The sequence below is a fragment of the Lutra lutra genome, chromosome 10 (genome assembly GCF_902655055.1).
Source record: "Lutra lutra chromosome 10, mLutLut1.2, whole genome shotgun sequence".
Classification (NCBI taxonomy): Eukaryota; Metazoa; Chordata; class Mammalia; order Carnivora; family Mustelidae; genus Lutra; species Lutra lutra.
In genome coordinates this window covers 58,917,710-58,926,335 of record NC_062287.1, presented here as the reverse complement: position 1 = coordinate 58,926,335, position 8,626 = coordinate 58,917,710, and the positions used below count along the sequence as shown (strand labels likewise).

Genomic DNA, 8,626 nt, shown 5'->3' with positions numbered 1-8,626 from the left:
AGTATCCTGGAAATAATAACAGAAAACCAAACCCAGTCTCACTTCCAGGCTTAAGCAACTTAATATAATACTTTTGGATTTCATGGGAACCAGGAAACTTGTCAATCCAACTTGGCTACTAAAATGAGCAGAAAAAATAAAATCTGTCCTTTCACCACACAGAATCCCTTTCCAATATCAGACTCTTCATAAAACTATAATATCACAAAATGTAATAAGTGATAGAAAAGCCATTATCTGGATATAAGGGAAAAATTGGCTTGACTGCATAAGAGCTGTCCCTAAATTTTAGCAACTTGTCTTAAAGGGTATCATATAATCTTCCCTTGTGAGCTCCAGGTTTCTTGTAATATTCAATTTAATTTAACATTTGGATACTTCACAACAGTAAGAGCAATAGATCACACAAATCCCAGACTTGCATAGGACCACCATATCAACGAAGGGACAAGGGCAATTTCTACAACAAATGGAGGATATGTCAATTATTCAGTATTAGATAAATCAGGGCAGGATGAAAGAGAGAGAATGCTGATATAAATCCCAGGTAAGATCAATCCTCAAATCAATCCTGCAAATCAAAGGAGACCACAGAATGCATCCTCTATTCTGATTTAAGCTGCCAATGACAAAGTATTTCCTGGGTTGATCTTAAAATAGTACGATAAAAGTAGATACTAACTGCATTAATCTAAAGGAACCATGAGTCTTTACTATATATACACTATACAGTATAAATTGTGAATATGTGCACCTAGGAGGTGCATAAGAAATGTGACTTAGATTAGTAAAAGGAAAAACAGGAATGAGATAATTAGCACAATAAAAGGCAAATGGCTTTATAAGAAGGACACAAAAGGTCACAATGAGCAGTAAGGGACAATTTTGTGAGAAATAGGAAGGCGCTTTATTCACACAGCTTCAAATTATGTAACCATGGAACAACAGGAGATTACAAATTCTTCCAGATAATCTGATCCAACTAGCCCCACACTTCACAAATCTCCAGCATGTAGGACAGCTCATGGCCAATATAGGCAATGTAAAACCACTGAATGTGTTTAAGCAAAATAGACCTGAATTTAGACTCATTTCCAGAATGGTGTATAGGAACTCACTAAGCATCTCCCCTCCCGTTTTACTATTTTTATATTACCATTTTTAATGTTTATTATATTATTTAAAGGGCACCTGGGTGGCTCAGTGGGTTAAAACCTCTGCCTTCAACTCAGGTCATGATCCCAGGGTCCTGGGATTGAACCCCACATCTGGCTCTCTGCTCCATGGGGAGCTTGCTTCCTTTCTCTCTATCTGCCTGTCTGTCTACCTACTTATGATCTCTGTCTGTGAAATAAATAAATAAAATCTTTTTTAAAAATTAAGAAAAAATACACACAAATACTTAACCTACATGGCCTTTTTTTTTTTCTTCAGGTTGTATTTATTTATTTGGGAGGGACAGAGAGCATGAGAGAGGGAGGCAGAGGGAGAGAGAACGTCAAGCAGATTAAGATTGATCATGACGCTGAGATCATGACCTGAGCCAAAACCTAGAGTCAAACACTCAACCAAATGTGCCACCCAGGGGCACCAAACTTTTGTGATTTTTTTTTTAAGACCAAGAGATATTATTTACAAACAAATAAGTGAGGGGTCTAATATCTGAAACATAAGAGATATTCAATAATTGATAAATTGGTAAATTTAGTTGCCCAGGATCAGATACTAAATTGGTGACATTAATAGGATGGATCCCACTAAATACTAAAGGAGACTAGACTAAAACATGATTCATGTTTTCAGTGTGTGGCTGTAGAAATTCAAACTCTTGGAAAAGCATCTCAGGGCCCATATTCTCTGTAGTTATGGCCCACGCAGCTGGTCAGGTGTCTGTGCTGACTGATTCACAGGTAGGCATACTTACAAGAACAAATCAAGACCTCAAGCTGAGTGTGATGGGGGCTGACCAAAATGTTTGGCTGGATTTTTAAAGGTTTGGGGGAATGTTGAGGGAATGGAATGAGGGGATGATTCTTGAAAAGCAATGGGTAGCCTGGATTACAAGAACATCAATTTATCCAGGTCGATATGCTCTGGGCAAGGCATAGGTGAACCACAAATATTTAAGTGTTCTCAGTGACCTGGGGAGCATCAAATGTCTCTTCATTTACCAATCCTTTCCTAGTACTTATGTTCATTTTCAGTCTGGGGCTTTATAATTACTGGGACATAATTAAACGAGAAGGTCCTAGGATCTATATTCAAACCCTCCAAACACAAAAAGATCTTGATTTCTCATAGCTAACGCAGGGGTGCCTGCGTGGCTCAGTCGTTAAGCATCTGCCTTTGGCTCAGGGCATGATCCCAGGGTCCTGGGATGGAGACCTGCATCAGGCTCCCAGCTCAGTGGGAAGCCTGCTTCTCCTTCCTCAACACCCACTGCTTGTGTTCTTTCTCCCTCGGTCAAATAAATAAATAGAATCTTTAAAAAATAATAACAATAATAACTGACTTGGAAGAATGCTGCAGTATTCTCTTCTTGAGATGGACTTCAGAATTTCTTTTCTTTCACTTTAGCTAAAATATTTCCCTTCTCTATCAGCAAGGTAATTATGACACAACAATGAAATAATTATGTGAAAGCATTTAGAATACAGCCAAATGCAGTATTAACAGGAAAAAATAAGGACCAAGACACAGATGACAATGACGACGATGAGGAGGAGGAGGAGCATTTAGAGAGGGCTTTACATACTAAAGAGCATTAACAAACATCCCTTCATAACAATGAATCATGGAACACTGAAAAAATAACAATTTTCTTTTAAAAGTGCTCTACAAAATAAAAGAAAGAAAGAAAAGAAATAACTAAATTCTAATTCTATTTCAATGATTTTTGTATGGTAATCATGAGGAAGTTAAACTATCCCCTACATTCTACATTGGTTTGAGGACATATTAGCTGATGTATGTATATTCCTGGAACACCAGGTGTTAGGTATTAGAGAGGGCATGGACTTCATGGAGCACTGGGTGTGGTACAAAAAACAATGAATACTGTTATGCTGAAAATAAATTTAAAAAAATGATTAAAAAAATAATACAAAGAGTTGAGAAGATGGGAAATAATGAAATAACCTACATAGCATGACTAATTGTCTTCCTAATAACAAGTGTCTTGTCATTATCTTTCTTTCTGTGCAGATTAAAGAAGTCACATCTTTCCAGAAACCTCAACTGCTTTCCAAAGATGCTGCCTTCCCAGTCATATGTCAATATCTCCTTCTTCCAGCCACATGCCTTCCTGATGATTGGCATCCCAGGGCTGGAGGCTGTTCATGGATGGATCTCCATCCCCTTCTCCTCCATGTACACGGTGGCCCTCACTGGAAACTGCCTGATCCTCTTAGCTATAAGGAGAACTCCCAGCCTGCACCAGCCCATGTACTACTTTCTGTCCATGCTGGCCCTCACCGATGTGGGCCTCACTCTGTCCACACTGCCCACCACCCTGGCTGTGCTCTGGTTTGACCATCGGCTCATAGGTTTCAATGCCTGCCTGGTCCAGATGTTCTTCCTCCACTCTTTCTCTATGGTGGAGTCGTCGGTGCTCCTGGCCATGTCATTTGACCGCTTTGTAGCCATCTCCAACCCTCTTCGCTATGCAACTATCCTCACCAATAGTGTCATCATTAGGATTGGGCTGGCCATTGTGACCTGTGCTACCCTTTCTCTCTTCCCAGTGCCCTTCCTGCTCAAACGTCTGAACTTCTGCCCTAATAAGATCCTCTTGTCCCACTCATTCTGTTTCCATCCTGATGTGATGAGAAGAGCCTGTGCTGACATCACAATAAACATCCTCTATGGGCTTTGTATGGCACTGTCCACTGGTGGCATTGATTCTCTGCTCATCATTCTCTCCTACATTCTCCTCCTACACACAGTGCTAGGACTGGGCATCTCCCAGGGAACACATCTGAGCCTTCAACACGTGTGTCTCCCATATCCTGGCTGTTTTTGTCTTCTTCATCCCAGGCATTACCCTATCCATGATACACCGTTTTGGGGGGCACCTACCTCCCATTGTACATGCCTTAGTTGCCTATACATACCTGGTGGTGCCCCCTGTGCTCAACCCCATCATCTACAGTGTGAAATCCAAGCCTATCAGGGAGGCCATGATTAGGATGCTAAAGAGGAAAGACCAAGGCTAATGAAACTATGGAAACATAACAGGGTCTGGGTACCATAAAAGAGACTTCCTATTCCTTGCAGGAAACTGCTACCTTTAAGAAGCACTAAAAACTCCTGGCCAGGGCTAGTGGGAAGACCATCAAGATAATCCATGTTGCAAATTTACATTCACTGTTTATTTGGTACTGGAAACAGTGCTGGGGATTAAAGACTGAAAAATATATTAAACATGATCCTTTCTCTCCTGGTACAAACACAATCTTGTACCAGGACAAAGGCAGGTAAATACAGAACCAGAACACAAGTGCCATAATAAAGTTCTGTGCAAGAGATTACTAGAGGAACTGCAAATTAGTAGTTGCCAGAATTTGCCTGGGAAGATCAGAAAAACCTCTACAAAGGAGAGACTGTTTTTTGTTTCATCTTGAAAAATGTATGGGGTCTTTCTAGGCAAAGTACAAATTCAGTAAGAAAGATAAAAACCTAGGAAGAAAGAGCAAATTTTTTTTAAAAAGACGCCATATTTCAAAGAAATAAATGTGTTTGTGGGAAGATAACCATTCCTGAACTTCTTTATGCCTTTACCACTTTTTATATTGATACAAGTGTGACTGTGGTATAGAGTTTGAAGATGGAGTGGTACAGGATGAAGCCAGAAACTTTGTACAAACTGTACAGAATTGTACAGAATTACGCATACTCTGCTGAGATTGGTTTGTCCAAAAATATTTATTAAATATTTTTACTATAAAATAAGTTAGGAATATGAATTGCAGATTAGAAGTGTGTTGATATATAAGTGAGACTGGAGCCAAAAGACTATCAGCTTAAGCTCTTACCTGGTCTCAGGGTCTTCTCAGACATCATTTACTCTGCCTGTAATGTTCTCACATCCCCTTTCCCCCTTACCTATGTATCATTCCTAGCTTCATTTCTCATTAGTCAAGTAGAAGCTTAATTTCTCAGAAAAATCTGGCCAATTCTCTTTTTCACATTATTCAATGGACTGTGTTTGTGTCCTATGCAATATATGTACATATATAATAGTTTGTCACTTGACTAGACTGTAAAACCCAAGCAAGGGTGCCAAAATATACTCAGTTTGTAGTGGTATCTGTGAAATAATAGCTGCTTAATAATTCCTTTGAATGAATACATGAATTTGAGTGCAAAAAAGGGCAACAGATTAATTAATTAAGAGATAACTTAGAAATGTTTACTCCTGGGAGCCTCTAGTCTTTCAGAGAAAAGAATACATATAAATAATTGCAAAGTTTATGAAAAGGTTTCCAGTTGAGCTTGGTTAGCTGACCTGGAGATATGAGAAGTGCAAACCAACTGATTGAACTAAAGTCCCTCACCTAAGTAAAGGTTTTCTACTTTTTCACCATACAGGATCTCCTAGGCCATTTTCCCAGAATTAATGTCCTTCATACCTGAGTTAAATACTGTTTCTATAAAGAGTTTTTGTAAGAAAGAAAATTACGATACTAAGATTTGTTAATATATTTCTGCTTGAGTATACCTTCTTTTTTTTCAAGATTTTTTATTTTAGAGAGAGAACGCATATGAGTAAGAGAGGGGCAGAGGGAGGAGAAGATGGAAAGAATGCCAAGAAGACTCCCACTGAGCATGAAGCCCAGTGAAGGGCTTGATCCCAGGACCTGGGATCATGATCTAAGCTAAAATCACAAGTCAGACACTAAACTGAGCCACTGTGGCACACCTCAAGTGTACCTTACAAAGTGATGCTGAAAGGGGATGTGTGTCTTTCTTATCTGGAAGCCCTGGAGAAGAATCTGTTTCCATATTCATTTGGCTGTTGGCAGAAGCCAGTCCCTTGAGATTGTTCAATTGTTGTCTATTGGCCTTCCTCAGCTCCTTAAGGCTGCTCACATGACCTCTTTCATCACCAAACCAGCAACAATGCATCACATCCTTCTCATATTTTGACTATCTCTAACTTCTTCTGTTACCAGCTAGTTGCAGGAATGTCTCTTCTTCTAAGGATTCATCTATCTTAAGGTCAGCTATGCCATATAATAACACAATACCAGAAGTAATATTTCACATATTCAAAGGTTTGGGGAATTAGAACAGGATGTTTTCATGGGGTGTTCAGAATTCTGCCTACCACAGTGACTGAATAAATGGATTAATTAATGGATGTTTCTATGAAAGTACACAATCAGGGTATCTCACCTGTTCAAAGGATTAGGAATGGCTTTTCTCAAAATATGATAATTATGAAGATGTCCAAAATTTTTTTTAAGATTTATTTATTTGTCGGAGAGAGAGGAGCGAGAGTGAGCATAGGCAGATAGAGTGGCAGGCAGAGGGAGAGGGAGAAGCAGGCTCCCTGCCAAGCAAGGAGCCCAATGTGGGACTCGATCCCAGGATACCAGGATCATGACCCGAGCTGAAGGCAACTGCTTAACCAACTGAGCCACCCAGGCGTCCCGTAGATGTCCAAATTTTGAAGAGAAATTAACTAGGAAAAAATAGAGTGTTTAAAGAAAGGTATATCAGGCAAAGAAAGCCTTGTCTCCAAAGAGCTTGTAGAAGGTAAAGCATGGTGCAGTAAAGGAATGGAATGAAAAGCGGTATGATTGAAGTCAAAGAGCAAAGAACCTATGGTTCAAGACAAGTATGAAAACATAAATAAGAAATATGGGAAATAATTAATGTGCTAATCATGGATGAGGGTAGTTTTGACACAATCACATTTATTTTTAACAGCATTTTATATTATGTTGTAGAGAACAGATTAAATTAAAGCTGTAAGGCATGCAAATTTATCAGAAGGCATTGAAATAGTTGAGATGAGATTTAGTGGAAATAAATAAATAATAAAGTGTGTGGAAATAAAGAAAAAGAGACGGGTTCAAACGTATATGTTCAAACAATAGAAATTGTATAACTTGATTTTGGATCAAATATGAAGCTAAGAAAAGAAAAAGGAAAGGCCAAGGGTGACTGCTAGTTTGGGACACTTCAGGGTAAATGGTGGTATGATTAACTGGAACATGAAACATGAATAGAGAAACTTAGTTTGGTAAAGAATATCATGAGCTGGGTTATGGACACTCTGAGCATGAACTCCCCTGGAAGTATCCAAATGGCTAGACCACACAGGCCACTGGACTTGTAGCCGGGGAGCTCTAGATTAGCCAAATGGTCTAGTCTAGAGATAAAATTTAAGTCATGATATACAGATGGCAATAAAAACCATCAACCCAAGTGTGACTACATAACAACTAAAGGGCTGATTCCAGACCCTATAATACCATGTTCTCTCATAAGGCAGAAAAAAAAAATATATGTGGCAAAGGAAACTGAGAGGTACTGAAAGAGATAAGAGGAAAACCATGAATGTGATGCCGTGGAGGTCATAGGAAGAAAATATTTCAAGAAAGAGGGAGTGGTCAACTGTGTTGAAGGTTGTTGAAAAGTCAAGGAAGATAAAGACTTAAAACCTCAAACGCACAGAGATCCTTAATGATGATAGTGAATGCTCTTTGGTAGTTTGACTGAGGCCAAAGTTATATTGGAGCAATGAAAGATGAAAGATGAATATTTGGAGATAAGTTATAGATAACTTTTCTAAGAGGTTTGACTAAGAAAGGAAAGAGATAAAAGAGGAATATAAAATCTAGGCAGGTTTATATTTGTTTTGAATATGGAAGAGACTTGAACATAGTGAATAATGAATGCTAGAAATGATTGAGATGGTAAATTTGAATAACCAAGAGGAAGCAGGAAAAATAATGTAAGTTTCCTTATATTAAATTCATAAATTCAGACCTCCGGTGTCTTCTCTGGCAGGAGAGACAGCAGTCTGACCTAATCTAAACTGAGTCCCTCACTTTCCAGGTTTTATTTCTGTTACTTTCTTTTTATTCAACAACTATTTATTCAGTGTCATATTTACAAGGCTAGACTACTTTAACAACAACAAAAATATGTTCAGACACTTACATTCAGTTTTCACCCCTTCACCTGGTGCAAATATGGGTTGGTGGGGAGTTGTAGGGAGAAGGGTGAGGCTCTACATAACTTTTCAAAGAACTCAGGCTGCTGGTGGTTACCACATGCAACACAGAGGTTCCTAAGTCACATGTGATGTCAACATAGAACACTGCACATAGGAGGGTTTTCGAGCCAGTCCTAGACGTGGAACAGGTCACTTCCACTCACACTGAAAGTGGTGGCTAGAATTTAATCATACCCAACTCACAGGAAGCTAGGAAATGCCTCACTGTGTGTCCAGGATGGGAAGGAATTAGGTTTGGTGAACAACAGTCAATGTCTGCCATAAGTACATATTACACCCCAGGCACACTGCAGAATGCCGAGGGTGCAAAGATGAAGAGATTCAATGAAATAGTGCCCTCAGCCACTCACATACAACTCAGCAGTAAACACAAGTATT

The 8,626-nt window shown here is 39.1% G+C and overlaps 1 pseudogene; it reads left to right on the top strand.

Moving 5' to 3' along the window:
• The first annotated feature begins 3,250 nt into the window (after positions 1-3,250).
• On the top strand, positions 3,251-4,214 carry LOC125079473 (olfactory receptor 51I2-like; annotated as a pseudogene).
• Positions 4,215-8,626: the final 4,412 nt, after the last annotated feature.